Raw genomic sequence first — 26686 nt, 5'->3', positions numbered from 1 at the left:
GCATCTCCTGCATTGGCAAGTGGACTCTACCACTACCTGGGAAATTACACTATTTCTCTGCTGTTCAGTTAGAGGTGGCTGTGTGCCTGGGTTCGCACCAGCAGATGAGAGGATTGGGGAGGCCCTTGACCAGTGGAGCCAATAACATGGTCAAGAGAGACCCGACCTCAGGAAAGAGGAAGAGGCCCGAATGAGCAAGCGGCAGGGGAAGCAGCAGCGGAAATGCCAAGCGCTCCTGGAGCCTGTGAGAACAGAAAGCCAAGGTCAGGGAGCCCATTCACCAGAGCAGAAGGGGAGCCAAAGAAGAACGCACCCAAAGCTGGAAAAACAGAAAGCACAGCATATTTCCTTAGCAAGAATGAGAAAGCCACTCACCCTTCTCCTCTCCCCAAACACGCGTGGAGTTTGGTTTCACTCATCTCTTTGAGGAGGTGTTCCCCTATGTGCTCCGGCCTACCGATTTACAAGAACATGTATTCATCACTCCCATTAAAAAGGAATGTGAATGTCACCCATGACTAGTTTCTCGAGTGGCAGGGAAGTAGGGCAGGTTTGAGTACTTTATTTCCTGCCACATGAAGGTTTGCTGTCAAGCTGAGGTGATCACATGCAATGGGCTAAGCAGAAGCAGACTGAGTCCAAACGCTGGCCCTGTCACTCTCGGTGTGACATTGGATAGGCTTTTCATAGAGCTAAACCTCCATTTTCTCACCTGTATAGTATGAATTATAACATTCCAGATCCACAATCCCTTTGTAGCAATTCTGAAATCCAAAGGGCTCCAAAAAAACAGATTTTTTTGTAAACTTGTACAAAATTCATTTGATGGCAAAACCTGATCTGAACTACTAATGTAAGACTTAGTTTTCGTTTATCCCATTAAACATGATTATCTGCAAGTGTGGTGCAGGAACATCAGTGTGTTTGATAACAGATGGGTATTATGGGGCTGTTATCAATAATCCAGTATATGCACTGATTTGTCGCTCACAAATATGAACCATTTTGAATTCTGAAGCATACCAGGGGCCTGTGTGGAATCTGAATAAGAGACTGGGGACCTGTTCTTTGGGGTTGTAGGAAGTACTAAGGGAAAATAACGTGTATCAGGTGATTCTAACAATGCCTTGTTGCTGCTGATACTTAGTCACTAAGTTGTGTTTGAATCTTTGCAACCCCAAAGACTGTAGCCCACCAAGCTCCTCTGTCCATGGGATTCTCCAGGCAAGGATACTGGAGTGGATTACGATTTTCTGCTCCAGGGGATCTTACTGACCCCAGGCTCAAACCTGCATCTCCTGCATTGGCAGGCAGATTCTTTACCACTGAGCCACCAGGAAAGCCCACACCAATGCCTGGCAGTTTGTAACTGCTCAAGAAATACAAACTAGAATTTATTATTATAATGCAGATTGGGAGTGCTCTGCCCCGATCCTGTTACTCTGGAGTTCACCCAGGGGAAACATTGAACTCTGAGGTTCTGACTCCCCATCCACCAACTGTATCACTGAAGAGTCTGGACTTTTTGAGGAAAAAACCTCCCTGGAAGGCCGTGTGTACATTCCTGCAGGCACTGTGGAGTTGAGACCCAAGACCTAAAGCCAAGAAAGAAATTCCAAATGCACAACATTTGAGGATTACAAGGACAGGAGATCAGAGAGATCTCATTCCTCGTCCTGCCCTCCCTCGTGATGGGAACTGCTGGATCTCAGTTTCTTCATGTGGAAAGTGGGCTAACAGTACTTCTGAAAGCTTCACTGTGATGGAAAAGCATTCTTCATGGGGGCCTGGTACATAGATGAGATTCAGCAAGGAACAGGCGAAAACACACAGACACCATTATACTGGGTGCTAAGAAAACCAAAGTTTCTACAGAGTATAATTCTGCCTTGCCCTGAATTCCTCTCCAGAGGAAAAGCCTTATGTTTCCTGCAAAAGTGAAACTAAGAGGCCACACGGAGGGGGCATTCCATCTATGAGGAACTCTAAGCCTGTAGTGAGCGGTTCTTCTCTTTTGACGAGACAGTCACCGGTGCTCCTTGGGGGACTTCTGACTCAGAAGGACAGTCATGCACAAGGTCAAGTTCTAAACTGTAAAGGTGATCTGTGGACACACGGATGGTCAATCAGACTTATTCACCCCTTGAATCCAATTTTGGCTGGATGACCAAGTCCCAGTGTGACCCCTTATAAAAGGAACAATTGTCAAGGGTACTTGGAAGAAAAGAGGGTTGTTTTCTGCCATTCAAAGTGGATCGTTTCATGAAGGAGACCTTTCACCCAAATAATCACCTTGTCCTCGCATGTCCAGATCAGGGCCAACACAGAGAATAAACAGATACCCATTATAGAGGCGGCCTTGAGATTAACCCCAGCCAATGCCTGGTTTTCTACAGAGACTTTGACCTGAGTAATCATGTTCTCTCCAGACCTGAGCCACACGACTTGAGACATGCCAGCTGTTAAGACATTCGTAACCTCCGGGCTTTCCTCAGCACTCCTTTCCTCTTTCCTGCCCATCATGGCTGGAGGTGAGGATCCCCCTCTTTCCCGCCCTCCTGAACCTCAGGGCTTCAGCCCCCTCATTCCGGGAGAGTCAGGGCAGCATTACACACCTTCGCAGTACCTGCCGCCAAGCCCGGCATGAAGAGGCTTCCTTTGAACGGTGGCTCCCCGTGCACTCATTCCCGTTTGTTCAGAGCAGCGGCTCAACAGCCAGACCAATCTCAGGGTTAGGGTCCTGTCAACTAAAAAGATGCACAACATGAGCATTGCGAGTTACATTTTATTTGGGGCCAGATGAGGACTGCAGCCTGGGAGACAGCACCTCAGAGAGCTCTGAGAGACTGCTCCAAAGAGGCAGTAGGGGAAGGTCAATATATAAGATTTTGGTGAAGGGGGAGTTCAGGGCAATCAAGAACTTGTTTTACAAAAGGCTTTCTGCTAGTCATGAGGAGCCATGTCACCATGAAAGGATTTAGTGCTTTTCTAGATATCAGGGAGGAAATGCAAGGACTGGGATCATGAAAGCAGTTCCTGAAAATATCAATATCTAAAGACCTGTTTCACCAGTTTCCCTGGAGCACAGAGTGCCTCACTCTCCACCCTGAAACCCCTTCAGGGAGTGTCGAAGGCCAGCAGCTGCAGTAGCACGGGCACGTGGCAAAAGCCCGTGTTGCTGTTGCTCAGTTGCTGGCAAATGCCCTTGGCAAGTGCCAATTTGTAGTTGACAGTACCAACAGAGCTGGAACACCAGAGAAAGGCATAGACAATTGAACATGAGAGTGAGAAGAGGGAACTTTTTTAAGAAATAATCTGACATTTGATTAATTTCTTAAAGCATCAAAGTATAAAAGAAATATCCATGGGCCAATCCTGGTATAAATAAATAGCTGAATAAATAAATAGATGGGGACATCCCTGGTTTTCCAGTGGCTAAGACTCCGTGCTCACAGTGCAGGGAATCTGGGTTCGTTCCCTTACGGGGGAACTAGATCCCACAGGTCGCAACTCAGAGTTTGCATGCCACAGCAAAGATCAAAGATCTTGAATGCCGCAACTAAGACCGGGTGCAGCGAATAAATAATAAAATAAATAAAAATAAATATTTTAAAAGTAAGTCAATACATAAATGTAGGAGAAAGGACAGCTCTTCCTTACAAAAGAATTCCACTTAATAAATGTAGAAAGAATGAAGAAAATAGAAATTCACCGTTAGAAACCACAGGAATAACTGCGGCAGGCAAGATCCTGCTAAAATTAGCAGGCAAAAGTTTGAGGAGAAACAGTATTTGCATAGTCTCCAAGTGTTTCTCCTTTAAAAGCGAAAACTCAAAATGTTTGTGGCTCAGTCGTGTCCAACTCTTTGCAACCCAATGGATAGTAACCTGCCAGGGATTCTCTAGGCCAGAATACTGGAGTAGGTAGCTATTCCCTTCTCCCGGGCATCTTCCTGACCCAGGGATCAAACCCGGCCTCCTGCATTGTAGGTGGACTCTTTACTGTCTGTGCCACCAGGGAAGCCCATATAGCCCAACACTGTTGATGAATTAGTGTTCCTCCCCAGGCTTACCCAGTCACTCCTCACGTTCTTCCCACCAGCACTGCCACTGCTACCATCACTCCCACCGCCTCCAGCTGAGGACCCTGAGCCGCCCACGGTGATCATTTCACACCTAGGCTCACAGTCTAGGGTTGGCATTGCTAGGACCACTGTAGCTGAACTTGAAAGTCACTGTTAGTGTTGTACGGCATCTTGCTGCTGCTGAGTGTGTGGTCACACACTGCCAAGATGCTGCCACACGGCTGGCGTTTCACCTCCCATATCTCAGCCCCGGTTTTGTGACAAGGCTCCCTGCTGTCTCCTGAGACTTCACGCTCAGCCTTCTGTTCAATGAGGATTGTGTGCAGGGTCCGGACCTTGAATGCCAGGATGAGACACTGTCTTGCAGAATATTTCTTTTTTATGTTTTTCTGTAAGGGAACACTGTATTGTTCCACATTTTAGCTTTGGTTTTGTAATCACTGATTATATAATGAGTTCTGGTTCTCTGCTGGCAAAATTGGTCTGCACTGTTAAAGACACAGCTGCTTTAGAACACACGGAGATGGAGACCGTGTCCGTATGACCCACTGCCTCCGCCACCATCCTTGCTAACCTCCTGAAAGATCAGGCCCACGTTATACTACAATGTGGCGGGTGGCAGTGCCACAGCAGGACAACTCCACTGTTGCACAGAGAGTAGCAGATCCTCGTTGTGAAGTTGGCAATTTTGTAAAACATCAGCTACCTCTAGTGGGGCCAACTTGATCTGCTTCCCTCCTGTCTCAGAGCTTGAAAGTCTGTGTCCTTGACTTCCAGATTTGGGTTTCCAGATAAAACACACAACTCCCAGTTAAATTCCAATTGCAGATAAACAGTGAAAACATTTTTTCAGTGTAAGTATGTCCCATGCAACACCTGGGACATACACTAAAAAACAGTATTCATAATTTGTCTGAAATTCAGATGTAACTGGGCTGTGCCAAGTCACTTTCAGTTGTGTCTGACTCTTTGTGACCCCATGGACTATAGCCCTCCAGGCTCCTCTGTCCACGGTATTCTCCAGGCAAGAAGACTGGAGTGGGGAGCCATTTCCTTCTCCAGGGGATCTTCCCAACCCAGGGAAATGCAAATGGGCAGCCTCTTATTTTTATTTGCTAAATCTGGCAATCCTACTCAAGATCAGACTCTTGTCATTGTCCTGTCCTCTGGGTCTGTCCTTGTGGGACTCCGATAATTCATTCCGCCAAGAAGCCTGAGACAGAATGAGGCAAAGGAAGAATCTTAATCACTCTTGGCTTTTTGTTCTTATCTAGCTCCGAGTGTCACAGATACGCATTAAATTCATAAATAAATTAAAACCTCTCATTTGAAGTTTGATTCATTTCTATCCTAAAACTTTAGCAACATTGGATTCCACTGAGAGGAAGGATGGTGTAAAGAGGAAAGAATGATCTAGGGATGGAGGAACCTGGCCGCTCATCCCAGGCCAAGCGGCCATGATGTGGCGTGCTCACGGCATAGCACTCTCTCTTTAGTCTCTGTTTGAGAACTTAAAGGAGTCAATTAAATAAATTCTAAGATCCATTCCAGGGCTAATAATTCTATGGTTCTGGCTTAAAAAAGTCTGAAACTTATGACATGGCTGGCTGTGGCTGTGAAAGTCGCTCAGTCGTGTCCAACTCTTTGGGACCCCACAGACTATACAGTCCATGGAATTCTCCAGGCCAGAATACTGAAGTGGGTAGCCTTTCCCTTTTCCAGGGGATCTTCCCAAACCAGGAATAGAACCAGGTCTCCTGCATTGCAGGTGGATTCTTTACCAACTGAGCTATCAGGGAAGCCAAAACTTAAGACATATGTAACTGAAAGTCACAGTATTAGATTTAAAAAGTTTAAACATCAGGAATTTTTTATGCTGAATTTTTTAAAGTTGCTTACCAATTTTCTATCTGTTCAGTTCAGTTCAGTCGCTCAGTCATGTCAGACTCTTTGCGACCCCATAGACCACAGCAGGCCTCCCTGTCCATCACCAACTCCCTGGAGTTTACTCAAACTCATGTCCATTGAGTTGGTGATGCCATCCAGCCATCTCATCTTCTGTCGTCCCCTTCTCCTCCCACCTTCAGTCTTTCCCAGCATCAGGGTCTTTTCATATGAGTCAGTTCTTCTCATCAGGTGGCCAAAGTATTGGAGTTTCAGCTTCAGCATCAGTCCTTCCAATGAATATTCAGGACTGATCTCCTTTAGGATGGACTGGTTAGATCTCCTTGCTGTCCAAGTGACTCTCAAGAGTCTTCTCCAATGCCACAGTTCAAAAGCATCAATTAGAAGAGTACATCTTGACCTCCTCAGAACTCTTGTTACTACATTAAATACTTTGTGAAAACTTTTTACATAATTAGTATTCAGGTACAAGATTCACCTGTTAGAATACTCTTAATAGAATTTTCCAGTCTATCATTCTTTTTTTTTTTTAATATTTATTTATTTGGTTGTGCCAGGTCTTCGTTTCAGCACTCAGGATCTTCAGATCTTTGAACTTTGTTGTTGCACTTGGGATCTAGTTCCCTGACCAGGGATTGAACCTGGGTCCCCTGCATTGGGAACTCAGAGTCTTAGCCAGGGAAGTCCCCATGTCTATCATTCTTAAATGACTTTATTAAATTCCAACATTCTTTTTTAAAAAATTATGTATTTTTATTTTAGGCCGCACTGGGTCTTCGTTGCTGTGTGTGGGCTTTTCTCTGGCTGTGGTGAGTGAGGGCTGCTCTCTGGTTGCCGTGTGTAGGCTCCTTGCTGTGGTGGTTTCCCTTGCGGAGCATGGGCTCTAGGCACATGGGCTTCAGTAGTTGTGGCACAGGGCTTAGCTTCTCCTTGGAATCTGGAACCTTCTTGGACCAGGGATCGAACTAGAGTTCCCTGCATTGCAAGGTGGATTCTTAACCACGGAACCACCAGGAAGCCTAGTAAACTTCAGCATTCTAAATTAAAGCTGTATCCTGAACTTGAGCCATTAGTAGTTACTCTAAGGAGAGACCAGTATGATCTTGGATAAAGGAAGATATTTTATGAAGATGTTCTTACTCAAGATCTAAAATACATGCTAAGGAAAAAGCACTTAGACTTAGGTGAGCATACTTTTCAAGTAGATTCAACAAACATATTGACTATCCCACTGGACTATCCCGTATACTCTTCTGGTTTTAAACTCATTTTATAAATGTTTATGGCGCCCAAATTTCCATGTTCACATTTCATTTTTCTCCTCAGTTTCAAACCAAATTTCTAACTCCCTAATATAAATCACCACCTAAATGTCCGACTGCTGCTGCTGCTGCTGCTAAGTCACGTCAGTCGTGTCCGACTCTGCGACCCCATAGACGGCAGCCCACCAGGCTCCCCCATCCCTGGGATTCTCCAGGCAAGAACACTGGAGTGGGTTGCCATTTCCTTCTCCAATGCATGAAAGTGAAAAGTGAAAGTGAAGTCACTCAGTCGTGTCTGACTCCTAGCGACCACATGGACTGTAGCCCACCAGGCTCCCCCATCCATGGGATCCTCCAGGCAAGAATACTGGAGTGGGGTGCCATTGCCTTCTCCCACAGATACCTCAAACTCAGTAAATGTAAAATAAAGTGGAATAAATACAACATTGTAAATAAACTATACTTCAATTTTTTAAAAAATGCAGTGCCTGTTCCCTTCACCCCACAACCTGCTCTGTTGGCCTCTTCGAACTTGATTAATGGTATTAATATCCACCATCATCATTATCATGGTGGAATGATGTGGCAAGAATACTGGAGTAGGTTGCCACCTCCTTTTCCAGGGTATCTTCCCAACCCAGAAATTGAACCGGCATCAAACCACAAGACATCTCCTGCATTGACAAGCAGATGCTTTACCATTAGTGCTACCTGGGAAGTCCATTGATGAGCAGAGAAGAGGTCAAATGTCAGCAGGCTGTAAGGGGGCAGGATATTCTACAGATTGGAAAATCTGTTTCTCAGTTGTTAAAAACTCATTACTCATTAAGTAAATATTCTGTGAATACCACTTAAATTCCAGGCTTCTTGATCTTGATTTTTACTTTTTTTTTTGGCTATGCTTCATGGCTTATGGGAACTTAGTTCCCAGACCAGAGATGGAACCTAGGTCCTAGCATGGAAGCATGGAATCCTAACCCTGAATCACCAAGAAAGTTCCACTTTTGACATTTTCTATTATTATGCAGCATTTGATATTACGGAAAGGGACATGAAATATATGTATGGTTTAAAAGTAATTAGTGTGTGTCACCTCCACCCTGGGCTTTCCTGGAGGCTCAGTGGTAAAGAGTCTGCCTCCAATGCAGGAGATGCAGGTTTGGTCCTTGGGTCAGGAGGATCCAGTGGAGAAGGAAATGGCAACCCACACCAGTATTCTTGCCTGGAGAATTCCACGGACAGAGGAGCCTGGCGGGCTGCAGTCCATGGGGTCAGACATGACTGAGTGATTAAATAACAGTGACCTCCACTCATGCCAAGAAATAGAATTGCCAGGGCCTCAGACCCTTCTCCTCTTGTCTTTCTTCCTGAGCACTGGAGACATCACCATCCTGACTTCTGTGATAATCATTTCATTGCTTTTATTAGTTGTTTTGCCACATTGATAGGCTAGAGAGAGAGAGATACAGGTATGTATTCCAAGTTCTCTAGGACAATAAACAGTGTACGGTCAAAAATGCCTACAAGGACATATGCTAACAAGAATGAAAACTAGAAGAAAGAGACCTCCAAAGAAATTTTGAAATTACTGCACAATATATACAAGCAACTATGCTTACTAAATTCAGAGAAAAAAGTAGAAAATATATGCAAAACAGGAGATGATATAAAGTGATTTAGCCAATTTAAAAAAGAACCAAATAGAATGTCTCAACGTAAAAAATACAATAAACCAAGTTAAAAACTCAACAGAAATGCTTAAGCAATTTAAACACACTGAAGAGAAAATTAGAAAACAAAATATAGATCAGGAGAAATTATCCAGAGTATAATATAGAAACACAACTGGAAAAAACATAGCTTTGCAAATATGACTCAGATGGTAAAGAATCTAGTCTTTAAAGACTAAGATGACACTAATTTCCTTCAGAAAGAGCTTTCATTTGCCTTTGCTAGGCACACAGGCACACTTTGCTGACAAAGGTCCAGATGGTCAAAGCTATGGTTTTTCCAGTATTCATGTATGGATGGGAAAGTTGGACCATAAAGAAGGCTGAGCACAGAACTGATGCTTTCAAATTGTAGTGCTGAAGAAGACTCTTGAGAGTCCCTTGAACTGCAAGGAGATCAAACCAGTCAATCCTATAGGAAATTGGTCCTTGAATATTCATTGGAAGAGCTGATGCTGAAGTTGAAGCTCGATACTTTGGCCACCTCATGCGAAGAGCCAACTCACTGGAAAAGACCCTGGTGCTGGGAAAGATTGAGGGCAGGAGGAGAAGGGAGCGACAGAGAGTGAGATAGTTAGATAGCATCACTGAGTCAATGGACATGAATTTGAGCAAACTCCAGGAGATAGTGACGGACAGGGAAGCCTGGCGTGCTGCAGTTGATGGGGTCACAGAGTCAGACACAACTTAGTGTCTGAAAAAGAAGGAGGCACACAGGAACATTTTAAGTCACTTTAAACTAAATTCACTTTAGTTTGAGAGAGTTTTATGGTTTTATGGTTTCCTTTTCTCTTTGTTTTCATTTATTTATTTTTCGTCATCAAATGAATGTGGCTTTCAAGCTGTGAGAGTGCTAACCTGCAGTTGTATCTTGTAGGGCAGTTCCCTACCTTTCCCATCTGTCCTGCTCTGCCCAGTGTAAGGACCTGAGGGAGGCGGCACATTTACTTTTGTTTCCCCGTTGCTCTGAGGGTTTTTCCTGTTTTAGTAAGGAGAAGAGCAGGCCCTAGGTTTTGACTCTGTGCTCCTTGTCCTAAGAAGCCCTAAGAACCAAACTGGCCTAATTGGCAAATGTCCTTAGTTCAAAAACAGCTTTAGGGTACCACTTAACTTTCAGATACCGTGCTTTCCTTTGATCTGGGGCTTTAACCTCTTACTATCTTGTCTGATCTTTGATGCTTTTAAGAAGTTATAAATTTTATTTTTTTTTTAGTGAGTGTTTTTGGTTGTTTCTAGTAGGAGACTGGTCTGATCCTCATCCTGCCTTATTCTTGGAAATGCAAGTCCTCTCATCTTTCTAGGCTTAACTGAACTGCACACTTAGAAACAAAAACCCAACATGATCTTCTGTAAACAAGTTACCATAGGAAAAGCAAGCACGTGTTTTTTAAGTCTCCTGTGCTTTAGGAAAAGAATCATTGTAGAGTTCACTTAAATAGGCTACAAAACTTGAACTGCCATTAAAATTTTTAAGAAATATATCTGAAATTTTCTAAGAAAAGTTCCCCCCCAATTTAATTTTCAAACCACTTCTAAATTATTTTTAAATTGCAACATTTTATCCAGAAATTGCTTTTCCATAGAACTCAACTACCCAAGAATCTAAAAGTATATAAAATGACTCTACATAATCCAGTTAGATGACAAAAGTGTTGTCACCTTATTTAACGTACTTTATTCATCAGAAGTCTTTGAGGCCTCATTCAGAGTTGATTAGCTCTTATTTTATACACAATCCAAAGAAAACTCATTCTTTGGTTTTCTAGCCCATAAACACAGAGAAGGAATAACTTGAAGGAAAACATGTATTTTCAAAGGCAGGCTCATTACAAGAGTCAGGGATGGCACTTAACAAACCCACAAGTGTAAAACAGGATTTTATATATACATGTATAAAATGTTCAGAAAGTTCTAGAAGAGGCACAGTGGAGAATTTCTTGGCTCTCTTGGGTCTTCGTTGCTGCTCTACGGTTTTCTCTGGTTGTGTGTGGTGCGTGGGCTTTCGTTGCAGTGGCTTCTCTTGCTCTCTAGGGCATGTGGGCTTCAGTAGTTGCAGCACGTGGGCTCAGTAGTTGTGGCTCCTGGGCTTAGTTGCCCCGTGGTGTATGTGGAATCTTCCTGGAGCAGGGATCAAGCCCGTGTCCTACACTGACAGGTGGATTCTTAACCACTGGGCCACCAGAGAAGTCTACAATGGAGACATTTTGCCCAACATTCTACGGTAGTTCCTGGGAGGCTCATGGTACCATTCACAGCTTAGTGAACAAACCTCTACATTCTTGGTATTGTTCCTGTGGTAGCATCAAACCAGTGAGGCCATTTCTGAGAAAGACAGGGATGTAATGTCTTTGATATATTTTCTGTGTTTTTTAAGGAAGTAAAATTAAAAGTTACTTTTAGGGTAAAAGCTTGCCGATTTGGAGAATCTCACTCACTAGTTGGGCCTGAAAAATAAGCATTTCTGTATTACAGCCTCCTGATCCAACTTCCCTTTGAGACTGACTCCAGAAAATTCAGAGCTTATAAATACCCTAAATGTACCTTTCAGTTCTTTAGCCTTCAATCTAGGAGTTGAGAGAAGGGGCATTTTTCTCAGTATCACTGACGTCTAAAACAGGAACTTAAAGAGAAAGCAACTATACTGGCCACAAGTGAAAGAAAGAGGCAGAGATGAGGAGGGTCTGGTTTTACTTTAGAGCAGTCCCATTTGGGCCAGGTTATAGGTATAGAAAAGATAACCAGTGCAAAATGAAACTGTCAAGATTGTTAAGTGATAGATGACAATCAGGGTTCAAAAGTTGCATGGGGAAGGGGAGATGAAGGGAGTTGGAGGACAGGAAACATCCCCAGATGGTCCTGCTTTTGTTTATCTCTGTTTCAGCACAAAGGGTGCCAATCGGCTTCCTGATGTATGTTAGGAGACACAGCTCTCAACTTACACATTGATTTTAGATCTCCCTGAAGTGTAGGCTCTGTTTCTGTGGTATAGGAGAATCATTACTTGAAAGGTTTCAGACTTCCCTGATCCCACAAGATGAGGTGCTGAGTTTTAGTATCATTATCACTATTACATCATTAGTATCATTCTAGAATCTCAAAAGTGGGAAAACCCAGACACCTGCTTAACTGCAAGAGGCTGGCTATTCTATATCCAGTATATTTCCCCTTGCTTTCCCCTTAGTATTTATCATACCAACTTGACTTCCAAGTATTTAATTTGTAAGCTATTTTTTTTTAATTTCACAAATGAACTTGACAACTGAAATGTAGTAGGAGAAAAAGACTTCTGTTTTGATTAGAATTGGCAAGTAGGTTTCATTTTGCTAGTCAATTCTGGTAGATCTGATGGCAAGCCACATTCTGAAGAGTATTGAAACTGCTTCTAAGTTCAGAAGGAGAGAGCTCTGAGATCCATTAGCAATGTCTGTTCCAACATAGGACTGGGAATATAGCATGCCTGTCGAATATTTGTTATCTGTGGCTTAGTGCAACAAATACTGAATGTCAAGTAGTATGCAAAGTATAAGAGTTTGTTTTATATTGTTTTTGTTTTAAATAAATAAAACATAGTTCCTTTGTTTAATGTAATAAATGGCAGGCATATGACCAAATAACTAAAATCCGGTGTGGAATATGCAGTAAGGAAAGTGTATCAAGGTCCAGAGGGCCAGAGAGGAAGAAGGGAAAATGGATCTTCAGGGAATGGCTCTAGGAGAAGGCCAATAATCAGCAGTTTCAGACAGACAGCTGGGTGACCTCAGTTTTGGTCTGAATCTACCCCTTCACACTTCAACCACAGGTGGCAGAGCACCAGTATATGGCCAGTTTTTGTGCGGGCAAATTTCCTATAGTATTCTAATAACTAGCTCATAGAGCTCTTGTCATCCACAGCCTTTATCTCATTATCAGTGAATCCTGGCTGGATGCCATAAGGGTATAGACTATGCTCTGTGGGCATCTAAAGAAGCCAGCCAAGGAGTACTGCACAGAGAGCACCCCAATGGGCTTATCCTTTCAAAGCACACAGGCTAACAATGACAGGAATGGCCCCAAACTAAGAACAAATATTTTTAAAAGGCATCAGCTTTGTGAGTAGCATCAGGAAGGTCAAAAATCCAGAATAATCCATGGCTGGAAAATGCTAAACAGAAGAGCTATTTATAAGCTGTGTTTGGAACAAAACAATTGACCAAGACTACGATCAATTTGGGAGAAGAGATGCATAATGCTAACATATATAAGAGCATTATAAGAAAATAATCGGGACTTTCCTGATGGTCCAGTGGCTAAGACTCTGTATTCCCAATACAGAGGGCCCAGGTTTGACCCCAGGTCAGGGAACTAGATCCCATATCCCATTTAAGACCCAGCACAGCCAAATAAATTTTAAAATACATTAAAAAATCATAATTAACAAATTACTTCCTGTCATTTTCCTCTGTAGAAGGTATTTCTCATAGATTATGCATCAAATTTATCTAGAGTATCTGTAAAAATGTATGTTCCCAGGCCCCATTTCAGACCTACCAAGCCTCTCTCTAGAAGCCTGTGGGGAATGTACATTTTTAACAGCTCTTCCTTCTCCAAGTGATCAATATATACCCTAAAGATTTAAAACCACTACTCTTAGGGACAGAATGACAAGGGCTATAAGCTTCCCCAGTGGCTCAGTGGTAAAGAATCTGCCTGCAGTACAGGAGATGTGGGAGACTCAGGTTCAATCCCTGGGTCAGGATGATCCCCTGGAGGAGGACATGGCAACCCACTCCAGTATTCTTGCCTGGAGAATCCCACCAGAGGAGCCTGGTAGGCTACAGTCCATATGGTTGCAAAGAGTTGGACATGACTGAAATGACTGAGCACGCATAAGGAAATGAAATCCAGGATAAATGAGAAGGTGGTGAGAGTGCCAGCTGCTTTAGATGTGTTTAATTCTGCAGCTCCTATGAAATACATCCAGGATAAAAAGTAACCAGCAGATGCAATTATATACATCTCAACATCAATCTTTAAGAAATTATGCTGCTGCTGCTAAGTCACTTCAGTTGCGTCCAACTCTGTGCAACCCCATAGACGGCAGCCCACCAGGCTCCCCTGTCCCTGGGATTCTCCAGGCAAGAACACTGGAGTGGGTTGCCATTTCCTTCCCCAATGCATGCGTGCATGCTAAATCGCTTCAGTGGTGTCTGACTCTGTGTGACCCTATGGACGGCAGCCCACCAGGCTCCTCTGTCCACAGGATTCTCTAGGCAAGAAGACTGGAGTGGGTTGCCATCTCATGGGAATGGTATAATTCCTAGAAGCCTGGATGGAGGTAGATGAGTATTTGTTGCCATCACATGGCAAAAGGGAAGATTCAATAAAATACAGAATTGTCAATCGTATATGGATTCCTAGTAAAACCTTGGAAAGCATTAATAGTATTTATTCATAAACACTTAAAAGTAGGGTTGATCATTGATAGTCAGACTGGAGCCATCACAAATAAATACATGTCTTTTACTTTCAGCTGCATCAACGTCTTCTTGAAAAATGTCATTATAAATTATAAATAAAAAACTATGCACACTAAACTGATCTCATTTTTTAAATAAGTCTCTTACAACAGCAGAATGATGGAATTAGCTTGTGTTGAGTTTTTCTTAGGCATTTGCACAGGGTCTCATGATATGTACTGAGCAAGATGGCGAAATGTGAGAAAACTGGTAGGACTAACCGTTTTTAGCCACTGGACCATCAGGAAAGTCCTGATTGTTTTCTTCTGATGTTCTTACATATGTTAGCATTATCCATCTCTTCCCCCAAATTGATGATAGTCTTACTTGGTTGATTGTTTTGTTCCAAACATAGCTTATAAATGCTCTTCTGTTTAGCATTTTCCAGCCGTGGATTATTCTGGATTTTTGAGAGCCTACTTTATGTCAGGAACTCTGCCAAGTGTTTTGTGATTACTATTTAATTTAAACATCTACCCATTTCTATAAAGTGAAAACAACTGTCCCATTTTACAGATGAGGAAACTAAGCAGAGTCATCAGGTAACTTGCCCAGGGTCATATAGCCAGGATATGGTGGAGTTAAGGTTGAGGGGCCAACTCTGTGATCAAACTTTGCGTGCCTACCAACTATGCTTTATTTCAGCTGGATGAATAGGTAGAATGCCGTGTCCAGAAAGAGTTAATCCGTGGTTCATGCAAACCTGAAGGATTCACTAATGACTGCCATGAGTCAGAGTTGTCCCAGAACTGCTCAACATTTTTACTAGTGACGTAAATAAAAATATAAAGGTTGGGCTTGTTTACAGATGGCATAAAGCTAGAGAAAGGGATAACTAAAACTGTAAATGAGATTGGCAGATGAGAACAACAGGCCAGAGTCGAAAAGATAAAAATTTTTAAAGGACCATGGTAAAATCCTATACCCTGGTTACAAAAGAAAGTACAATTAAGAACACACAGCTTAAGACAAAAGGTAGAAACTTGTATTGACCCGGTCAGCCTGCTATAGACTAGTTCAAAATGATTAATATGTGACGACAATGACTTCACGTACTTCTTTAACTGGCTCCCTGACCCATGCCCCTCCAAAGCTGAAGTTACCATATTTCATCTAATTTGAGATGCTGTTGATTGCAAGATGCACCAGTGGCTTAGCACCACTGAGAAAAGAGGAGGGAATGCCATCAATTAAACGAGGACACAATGCTTTCATATTTAGTTCAGTTTAGTTCAGTCACTCAGTCGTGTCCGACTCTTTGCAACCCCATGGACTGCAGCACGCCAGCCCTCTCTGTCTATCACCAACTCCTGGAGTTCACTCAAACTCATGTCCATCGAGTTGGTGATGCCATCCAACCATTTCATCCTCTGTCATCCCCTTCTCCTCCTGCCCTCAATCTTTCCCAATGAGTCAGTTCTTCACATCAGGTGGCCAAAGTATTGGAGTTTCAGCTTCAGCATCAGTCCTCCCAATGAATATTCAGGACTGATTTCCTTTAGGATGGACTGGTTTGATCTCCTTGCAGTCCAAGGGACTCTCAAGAGTCTTCTCCAACACTACAGTTCAAAAGCATCAATTCTTTGGCGCTCAGCTTTCTTTATAATCCAACTCTCACATCCATACATGACTACTGGAAAAACCATGGCCTTGACTAGATGGACTTTTGCTGGCAAAGTAATGTCTCTGCTTTCTAATATGCTGCCTAGGTTTGCCATAACTTTTCTTCCAAGGAGCAAGCATTTTTTAATTTCATGGCTGCAGTCACCATCTGCAGGGATTTTGGAGCCCAAGAAAATAAGGTCTGTCACTGTTTCCACTGTTTTCTCATCTGTCTGCCATGAAGTGATGGGCCCAGATGCCATGATCTTAGTTTTCTGAATGTTGAGTTTTAAGCCAACTTTTTCACTCTCCTCTTTCACTTTCATCAAGAGGCTCTTTAGTTCTTCACTTTCTGTCATATTGCTTTCATATTACTTAACATTTTTGTTTCATAATGGTGGAAGGAACATTTTAAACTTTACTAGCTCTTTGTGGCACCTCCTAACCCTCAGCTGTTAGTCTTGTGCAGGAACAGTTTAGTGAGGAAGGTTTAAGGATACTAGAAAGAAGCCCTCAGAGTCGAAGAGAGAGATTCACTGAATTAGAGTTTCATTAACCAGCTGTAATGGAAAGGAAGCCCCTGCAGGAAGTGGGCATCTTTATTTAGAGGCACAAAGGAAAGAACCACAGAGTGAAAGGACTTGGTCTTCCACTGAGACTCTGAGAATTACCACAAGAAAAGTTTCTTGTGCTAATGGTCCTAGGACTTGGGATCACTTTCAGATGAGAGTCCAGAGAATTCCCTTGCAGCCCAGAAGTTAGAAATCTGTGCTTTCATGGCCAAGGGCCCAGGTTCAATCCCTGGTAAGGTAACAAAAATCCTGAAAGCCACGCAGCAAAAAAAAAAAAAAGATGAGAGTCCAGAAGCCATCATTGATTTGTTCAGTGCTTCCAAGATTGTTCAACAGGTTACTTCAATACAGAGCCAGGAATATAGGCTGATGTCACCATTACTGATGACTCTTAACTGTGAAAAAAAAAAAAGTTTAATAGACATAGATTTGTTTTTCACATCAATTGTGCATAATACAAAAGGAAAGCATAAGAAAAAATAAATAGGTTAAGGTATTCCCCTAGACTTCTTTTCTGGAATCCAATGTTCTAAAACGCATTTCACTGCAGAGTTGGGTATATTTGTCCTGTTTTTCCAAAGACAATCATCCTCTGTGCTGCCAGAGGTATCAGTTAGGCAGGATTTCTTTAAACAGTTCTTTCAAGGATTTTTTCCCCCCCCTGAGCCAATGACTCCAGCCCCCAACCCCCAATTTTTAATACAGCTCCTTTCTTGATTCTTTTCAGAAGGTGTCAACAGAAGATTCCAGAAAACAGCCAAGATTGTATTCCTTCCTGAATTGCTCCTTGAATTGTTTGTTGAGTGAAAAGTTGATGAGTGGCCATTGTCCATTTGTACCATTAGAAATATAAAGCAGGTCGTTGGCTCCTATGCAAGCAGTCACTGGCCTGTGTTATCTGTTACCTGGTCAACAGCAATTACAAGACACCATTGATCAGAAGAGACATCCTAATTTCAGAGATGTTAAATGTGAAAAGATACGTATCTAAGAATCAATCAAATTCAGTAATTATGCTCCACTTGCAGACTGAAGCCAATCCAGACTTCGGAATCTTTGCTGTTCCTGACAAAGGAGGTTCAAGAGGCTCTTGAACATTGAAAGATTTCATAGTCACAGTTCTGTTTACTCTGGTGTAATGTAATCAAATCATCCACCATTTTTCTAAGAGAAGTATTTGAATTCTCAACGTTTAGGTTGATTCATGAGTGAGTTGCCCAGCTGAAAAGTGACTTTGGCTAAATGACATCTAGTAGCCCTACCTCAATGCATCTTCCTGGTTCTTTACATCTCATAGAATGGTCATTGTCATCACATACTCATCAGCAATCTTGCATAATATAGCACTCATGAAGATGGGGATTTCTAAACTTTTATAAATATGATAAGAGCAAAAACTGAACTCAGGTCAACTTGAGCTCTATTACGATGCTCACTAGATGTAAGATCTTGGCTGAGTCTGCCTTGCTAAGCTTCAGTGTCCTTATCAGTAAAATAGAGGTTAAACCATTACTGTTACTATTATTATTACATATTAATATTATTATTATACATTTCTTATTATTAAATAAGGTAACATATGTAAAATGCTGAACACCATGCCTGGCACACACAGTAAATGAACAATAAATGAATTCACCACAATGAATTCCAGAAGGATCAAAGATTTCAATGTAAAAAGTGAAACAATAAAAATAGTTGAAGAAGACATGGGAGATTATTTTTATAGTACCAGAATGGAGAAGGCTTTTTAAAAATGATATATGTGAATAAGGAGGAGGCAAAGGAGAAGAAAAGAGCCCCAAATGAAAAGACTGATACATTTGACCACTTAAAACATAAAATTTTTCTATCTAGAATTTAAAAATACCATAAAGTGAAAAAACAAACGACAAATTGAAAAAAGTAGTTGTGCCATACAACACAAAGGATTAATTTCCTTGATATATAAAGATCTTCTAGAAATCAGCAAGGAGAAACCCTGTAAATTAATTGAAGGTTTTGCAAAGGATGTTTAAAAGAATATAACTTGCTCTTAAATAGATTAAAAACAAGAAGTTTGACCTCACTCTAAAAAGTTAAGTAGACAAGTTGAAACTACAATAAGTTATTTGTCTTCTGCACCTTTCATCAGGCACGATGCCTGTCTCCCTGCCAGGACCTCTGTCCACTGACAGGGTAGGGTCTACCTCATGCTGTCTCTCTTCACCTTGGACTCCCCATCTTGCCTCCTTCTATAAATCCCCTCTGGATATAAACCCATTAAAAAAAAAAAGGCTTCACTGGACTTCCCTGGTGGTCCAGTGGTTAAGAATCCACCTGCCAATGCAGGGGACATGAGTTTGATCCCTGTTTCAGAAAGACCCCAGTTGCCACCGGGCAACTAAGCCCGAATGCCACAACTACTGAGCCCGAGTGCTGCACCTACAGAAGCCCGCACGCTCTGGAGCCTGTCCTCTGCAAGAAGAGCGGCCGCTTCAGTGAGAAGCCCAAACCCCGCGACTAGAAAGTAGCCTCTGCTCACCACAACGAGAGAAAGCCCACACACGGCAGTGAAGACCCAGCACAGCCATAAACAAATTAATTAAAAGACTTCATCTCTACTGGCCTCCTAGAATTCCCCCTAACTTCTGGGGTCTGACGATTCTAGTCTAGCTTCTCCAGTGGAGACTGATTGAGTTCTGCTTAGGATAAACCTTAAAAACATGTTTCATTTTGATTTCATGCAGTACTAGGTCCATATGCAGGGAGCAGTAGTCTAAAATATTCTGTGCTGATCAACTCACCGCAGAGGCAAATGTTCTTGAGATAAAGGGTTGTGAATTCAGAGGAGGGCAGCTGCCAGGGTGGTACTGAAACCATGTCATTCACGAGCCAGCTGAAAGAAATGAGGATGTTGGGGTTATGGGGAAACTCCTGGAAGGAAACAGATGTCCTCCAACAGGTGGGGATATCTGTCCTAGGAGAGGGGGTTAGGCTTCTTGGGTGCCGCTACTGAAGGCAGAACTCAGGATGAAGGGTAGAAGTCACTGGGAGAAGATCTGATAAACGTCACAGAAATCAGAGCTTGTTTAAAATGGGAGGAGTGCCTTTCTAGGAATGAACTCTCTGTAGCTGGACATATTCAAGCAGTTAGTGGATGACAGACTTTGAGGGGAGACTTCTCAAAGAGGTTACCACTGGCCAACTTAAGCTCTCTCTTTTTCTTTTTTTCTTTCATTCTGTTTCTCTCTCTCTCTCTCTCTGTCACACATACCATTCTTCCCCTTCCACAGTTTATTTTTATTTTAAAATTTTTTCTCCTTACCATATATCAACGCCTGACACCCTATATATTCTTTTCATCACTGTGATTGAAATTTCTCCCCAACTTATTGGCAGTCTCCCCCAACCTGAATGGAACTTCCTGTCCATGAGGGATTTGCCTGCCCTTTTTGTTGATGTAGCCCCATCACTCAGGACGTGCTTGGCACACAGTACACTTTATTGCTGAATGAATAAATGATCAGGGATCACTACAGAAGGAGACCCTCCCTGGGGTGAGTGGTGGGTCTGATTATCTCTGGGAACGTTTCAGCTTTAGAATCTTAGGATGTGATAAGCCCTACAAGGTGGGCCCTGCGTCTCCTGACACTTGAGCTACTCTTGACTGGAGAGGAGCACTGCTTTGAAAACCATTAAGGCCGTGTGTGCGAATTTCTAATGCATGCGAGTGGCACACAGCAGGCTCTGATGTGTGGATGCCGGGCGGCAGGGGAGAAAGGCCTCAGACAAGGAGGGGTCTGAGCTACATGCAGAGGAGGACATAGGTTTCAGGTGGGAATCTCAGCCTGTAAGTACGTTACTTAATATCTCTGAAGCTCAATTTCCTCCTTCCTATTAATATGAATCTGGCAGGATTGTTGTGAAAATGCAATCACTGGCCCTAGGGAGAATCACAGAAGTCTGTTATTCAGAAAGTGCCTGCTCCCCTTTGGGTGATGGCTGTTGTGCTATTTAACTTGAGTTTTGACTGGGTGAGATTTTATAGAGATGTGTAAAAGGACTTGCAAAGTAAAAGGCATGGCCTCTAAGAAGACTTGGATGCAGAAACACAAACATTATACTGGAGGACAGAGTTCCAAAGCAGTGAGTCTAGACCCAAACTGCCTGGGTTCAGATCCTGGCTAAAATTTATGACTGGGTAAGCTCCTTGACCTCTCTGTGCCTCAATAGCCTCATCTATAAAATGGGTCTAGTAATATTACCCATGCCCTAGGTCTTGTGAAAATTGAATGAGTTATCATATGTAAAGCACTTAAAACAGTGACTAGCCCAATATGAGCACTCAGTACACGGCAGCTGTGAGGATTATTATACATGCTGAAGAAAGTCTACCGCAGGTCTGTTTGGTTAAGGTCAGGAGGGAGATGTGGGAAGGAAGGATGAAACCAGACATGAGTGTCACAACAGCGTGAACCCTGCCAGACACGGGCTTTTCACACCCAAGGCCCAACCCATCTCCCTCGTCTGCCTCCCACAGAAAGCCTCTCTCGACTGCCCCGCCCCGGGTCCCTAGGTCACCCTGAATTCCTGTGTCGCATATACCACCTTGTATTATCATTTGTGTTTTTATATTCTGCATGTTGCCCCTGCCCCCTTCCTAACTCAATTGTGAGTTCATCGAGGAAGGAAGGGAAATACCTGTGAATCCAGTCCCTTCCTCTGTCCTCTGCTATGAAAGTGAAGTAGGGGTGAGTAGGGGGATAAGAGCAGTTTTGGAGTCACATGGTCCTGTTTTAATTCCAGCTCTCCTACTTTCTAGATTGATATGACCTGGGCAAGTTGCTTAACCCTATGAGGCCTCAGTTTCATCATCTATGAAATGGGGACAGTATTATCGCCTAGGGCTATTGTAAAGATGGAGATAATGCATGAGGAGTATTTAGCACAGAGCCTGTGGCCATAACAAACATGGGGTAAGTGGTGAGCGTGACTATGCTAAAGGCAAAAGAAACACTGCTAAGAAGTGATTCTATCAGAAGTAGAGGTTGTGGTTTACAGTGGATTGGAGCAGTAAGTGACCACCCATTGGTCCATCACTGAAGTGATAAGGACCGTGGGCCCACACTCCTCGGCCCTCAGCCCTCCACCCTCAAGCCGGAAGCACTGTTTATTTCATTCCTTGAAGATGACAGTCTTAGTTTCAGTAACAAAATGAAAAGTACCTGCTATGCATTGTATCCGTATCATGCTATAGTGCTATGGTAATTTAACATGATATTCTTGAGGGAGGCTGGATGAAGAATATATGAAAGTGAAAGTGTTAGTCGCTCAATTGTGTCCGACGCTGTGACCTCTGCTCCTCTGTCCTTGGAATTCTCCAGGCAAGAATACTGGAGTGGGTTGCCATTTCCTTCTCCAGGAAATCTTCCCAAGCCAGGGATTGAGCATGGGTCTCCTGCATTGCAGGCAAATTCTTTACTGTCTGAGCCACCAGGGAAGGGTATATGAGAGGTCTCTAAATTGCTTCTTATGACTGTGTGTAAATTTGCAATTATCTCAAAATAAAAATTATTTTAAAATAAGTACCCAAATTAACTTATCTTTCATGACCCCTCTTTTTTATGGCCTTCTTTCCCCCTAGCTCCCTTTCCACAGGCCTTGATTATACATCCCTGTGTCCTGAACACAACAGCACTTACATTGAATATTGATGCCCTGCCAAAAACATGGGGAGAAAAGAACAACAATAATGGATTATAATTAAGTGTTTATGTGCCAGAATTGTTCAAAGCACCTTTATATATATATAAACTATTTTAATCTTTACAATAAGTCTTGAAGTTTCTATAACCTTCATTTCACAAATGAGAAAACTCAGGCTTTGAGAAATGAAGTAACCTGTTCAAGGTCACATAGAGCCCTGACTCTGAATTTCCTGGGCTTCAGAGCCTCTTTGGCCACTCTTTATAGATCTTGTAAATTTAAGAGTGAAATTATAAGTTTAGTGAACATCTATTATCTCCTATAGATACAAAATAATAGAAAAAAGAATACTCTTCCTTGTGCTGAGAACTCTTGGGATTTATTCTCTTTCATATATGAGATACAGTAATGTTAATTATATTAATCCTGTTGTCATTACACCCCTAGGAATTATTTATCTTACAACTGGAAGTTTGTACCATCATTTCATCATGTATATAAGTCAAAGCATTAGGCTGTACACCTTAAACTTATACAGGGCCATAAGTCAATTATATCTCAATAAAATGGAGGGAAAAACTTTTTTTGTTGTTTTTAAATTGAAATATAGTTGATTTACAATGTTGTGTTCATTTCTGGTGTATGGCATATATATATATATATATATATAACTGAATTGTCATGTATATGTATATATGATACATATATTCTTTTCCAGACTCTTTTATACTACAGACTATTATAAGATATTAAAGATAGTACCCTATGCTATACAGTAGGTCCTTGTTGTTTATCTATTTTGTATGTAGTGGTGTTTGTTTTATTCCCCCTCTCCCTTTCCCCTTGCTGCTGCCACTGCTGCTAAGTCACTTCAGTCGTGTCTGACTCTGTGCGACCCCATGGACTGCAGCCCACCAGGCTCCTCCGTCCACGGGATTTTCCAGGCAAGAGTACTGGAGTGGGGTGCCATTGCCTTCTCCGCCCTTTCCCCTTGGGTAACCACAAATTTGTTTCCTATGTCTGTGAGTCCATTTCTGTTTTGTAAATAACATTTGTATCATTAAAAAAATTTTTTTAATGTGTTTTTTGATAACCAGTGGGGTTTCCTTTATCTGTGCTCAACGGGTTCTGCAGACAGGCTCCCAGGAGCCATACAACAGTAAGGAACCACAAACTCAATCCCTTACCTGTCCATGAGGCCTTTTCTGGCCTCCATATTAAATGCTGGCCAATCCCCTCCATAAACCTACCCCTGCTAGGTGACCAGCTGTCCTGGTCCTCCAGGAAGTAAGGGGGCTCCCATGGTTTTTCAGTTTGAAAATCAGGACAGTGCCTGGCAAGCCTGGAAGAGATGGTCACCCCTTCCTGCTCATTCAACCTTACCTCCCTTCTGCAAAAGCCAGGGAGGTATCCAGGGACAAAGCATTCTTAGTGGAATCATAGCAAGTAGAGGTCACAGTAAGTACGAAGTCCTGAGGCAAAACATGCTTGATAGGTGGAAGGAAGAGCGAAGAGGCCATTGTGGCTGGAGTGGGATAAATTGGAGACAGCTGGTGGGCAGTTAGGAAGGGGAACTGAAGGAAGGCACAGATTGTGTGGCAATGGCTATGGATTCTACTTTGAGTGAGAATGGAAGCCATTGGCATGTTTGAGGAGAGAAGTAACACGACCAGAGTTACATGTGGAATTCTGGGGATAAAAGATCAGATTGGGTATAAAAAAATGCAGTGTGGACTAAACAAAGTGTGGTGTCCTGGACTGGGGCAAATGGTACAATACATCAGTGGAAAAACTGGTTAAACCCTAATAGTCTGGAGTGCAATGAATAGGAAGAGTCCAATGTTAGTTTCTTGATTTTGACAAATGTACCAGAGTAATATAAAATAACATTGGGAGTAACTGGGTAAAAGACACGTGGGGACGCTCCTGTTTATCTTTGCAGCTTCTCTGTAAATCTGAAACTATTTCCAAAACAAAAGTTGAGAGAGAGAGAGAAAGAAAAATGAGAGAAGGTGAAAAATATAGATAGCTCTCTCTTCTCTCAAGATGGGAAAGTTTGTGGGTGAATTTTTGGCTCTGCTGAAATTCTACCTCTAAAACTTTTCTGCTCTTTACCAAAGATTCCTTTTACCTGCTTTATCAGTCATTTATACCTTAGTATAAGTTAATTTGGGCTTCCCTGGTGGCTCTGACAACAAAGAATCTGCCTGTAAGGCAGAAGACCCAGGTTCGATCCCTGGATTGGGAAGATCCCTTGGAGAAGGGAATGGCTACCCACTCTAGTATTCTTGCCTGGAGAATTCTAGGGACAGGGGAGTCTGGCAGGCTACAGTCTATGGGATCACGAGGAGTTGGACATGACCGAGGGACTAACACTTGCACTTTTTTTTCATAAATTTGTTTATCAGCTACTTTTCTGAGAACAAATGGGGCAAGAAGTAAGGAAGTCAGGGTTTGCTTCCTTCGTAATTTTGTCTAGGACTATAGACGAATTGAGTGAGGTACCTTAAGCATGCTTAGCTTTTACTTTCGTTCTTTGCCTTGTGTGTGCTCAGTTGCTCAGTCGTGTCCGACTCTTTGCCTCCCACAAGTATAAATGCATATCATTCTTAGGCTTGTTTTTTTCTCTTCTTTTTTTTTTAAATGGTTGTTTACAAAATTAGCAAAAACTGGGGCAGAAACTTGTTTTCTCCCTCGGTTGCAAAAGCTTTTAGGAAGTTGCAATTTTTTTTTTTTTTACAACTGCTTTGCTCCTGGCAGTAACCCAAGGGTAATCCACTACAGAAAACCATATCTGAAGCCCCCAGATGGCATTGCCTAGTCAGAGGATGGTGGCAGGAATGGCAGTCTCTCTGAAAATGACACGTTCTCACCTTATCTCACTGTCACAGAGCCTTGAACTTTTTCCTTCCCCTGTCATTAGGCTGAGAGTATTAGATTCCTAGGAGCAGGAGGGAAACCATAACAAGATGAGAAGATCTTATAAAGAAACTGTCCTATGCATCCTTTTTTCCTGAGTCGAATACAGTACGTGGAAATTTGTAAGCCATTAATTATAAATGTCTTATGAATGAAAGCAATAGACATTTCAAACTAACCACATTTTATATAAGAAACTTCACAGGGCTACAGAACAACAAAACTTTTGACTCTTCAAGGATGAAGTTGTACTTAATTTTTATTTCATCCAAAGCAAAAATTTAATTTCTGAACACAGGAACATACATGCTAGCCAATTAGTAACTGTGCAATTTCTATTAAACTTTAAAATACAATTGAGTTCATTATTACACATGAAATCCTTAGTTCCATAAAATGTGCATTGTTGTTTTTTCATTAGAAAAACTTGCAATCATAATATCCTTTTCAAATTTTTACTGTTGTAATAAGTCCTTTTTGATCTTTGTACACCGAAGTTCTCCTTGGCTTGGCTTGGCTTATGAGGCCCATCAGCACCTTCAGGGCCAATTTATAGAAAAATGAGAACCTGTCCAAGACCTCACTAAAGAGAAACACAAAATCCTTTAAGCTGATTGGATGTTCAGTGCAAATGGAACTCAGGATCCTTATTTCATCTGTAATTCCATTGCTGTGATTTTAGCTGGAAAGGAAAGGAAGTCCTTAGCACGCCTTCACATAGCATTCAGAAGCCTCCTTTGGCATGGTTGGTTGGGAAGGGCCCCCCTGGGAAAGTGACATTTAAGCTGAGACTAAGGCAGTGCCAACTTCAAGGGGGCAAGACTTGTGTGGTCACAGAGGGTCCACATTCAGAAGGGCCTGTGCTTGGTTTAATGCCCTGCTGTTAACTTCTTGAAATTCTGAATAATTTGGGAATAAGAGGCCCTGATTTTCATTTTGCACCAGGCCCTGTAAATTATGTAACTAGTTCTGCCTGGTAGAGAATAATGCTTTGTGGAATATTTGTTGACTAGATGGCAAGAAGGAGCCAGCTGTGAGACAAACCTGCAGATGGTTGTACCAGGTAGAAGGACTAGCAAGTGCTGAAGCCTTCCTGAGTGTAAACTGGACTGCTATGCTGGGCATTTCTGGGTCTGTCACGTACCCTGAACTTACTGAACCCCCCTCCCAGAGTTGTGCAGCACACGACCTGCATATCTGTACATGGTGGCCCCGTGAGCAAGAAACAGGAAGGCCATTGTGAATAATCATTGCAAGGTAGAGGAAAGTTGGTGCAGACAGATTACTACAAAGCAAAAAGAGTGGCATACGAGATGGGAGAGTCAGGCAGTGATCAGATCTCAGAGGGCCTCACAGACTGTGGTGTTAAACTTGGGTTTTAGTCTGAGATGAGATGGAACACAGATGAGTTTTAAGCAGTTGAGTGACA

The 26686-nt window shown here is 42.4% G+C and overlaps 1 pseudogene; it reads right to left on the bottom strand.

The window, feature by feature from the left end:
- The window catches only part of LOC102286227 (cytochrome b-c1 complex subunit 7 pseudogene), an 84925-nt pseudogene extending 82240 nt beyond the window's left edge, over nt 1-2685 (bottom strand).
- Nucleotides 2686-26686: the final 24001 nt, after the last annotated feature.

The sequence above is a fragment of the Bos mutus genome, chromosome 14 (assembly GCF_027580195.1).
Source record: "Bos mutus isolate GX-2022 chromosome 14, NWIPB_WYAK_1.1, whole genome shotgun sequence".
NCBI lineage: Eukaryota > Metazoa > Chordata > Mammalia > Artiodactyla > Bovidae > Bos > Bos mutus.
This window is presented reverse-complemented; position numbering and strand designations above follow the sequence as displayed.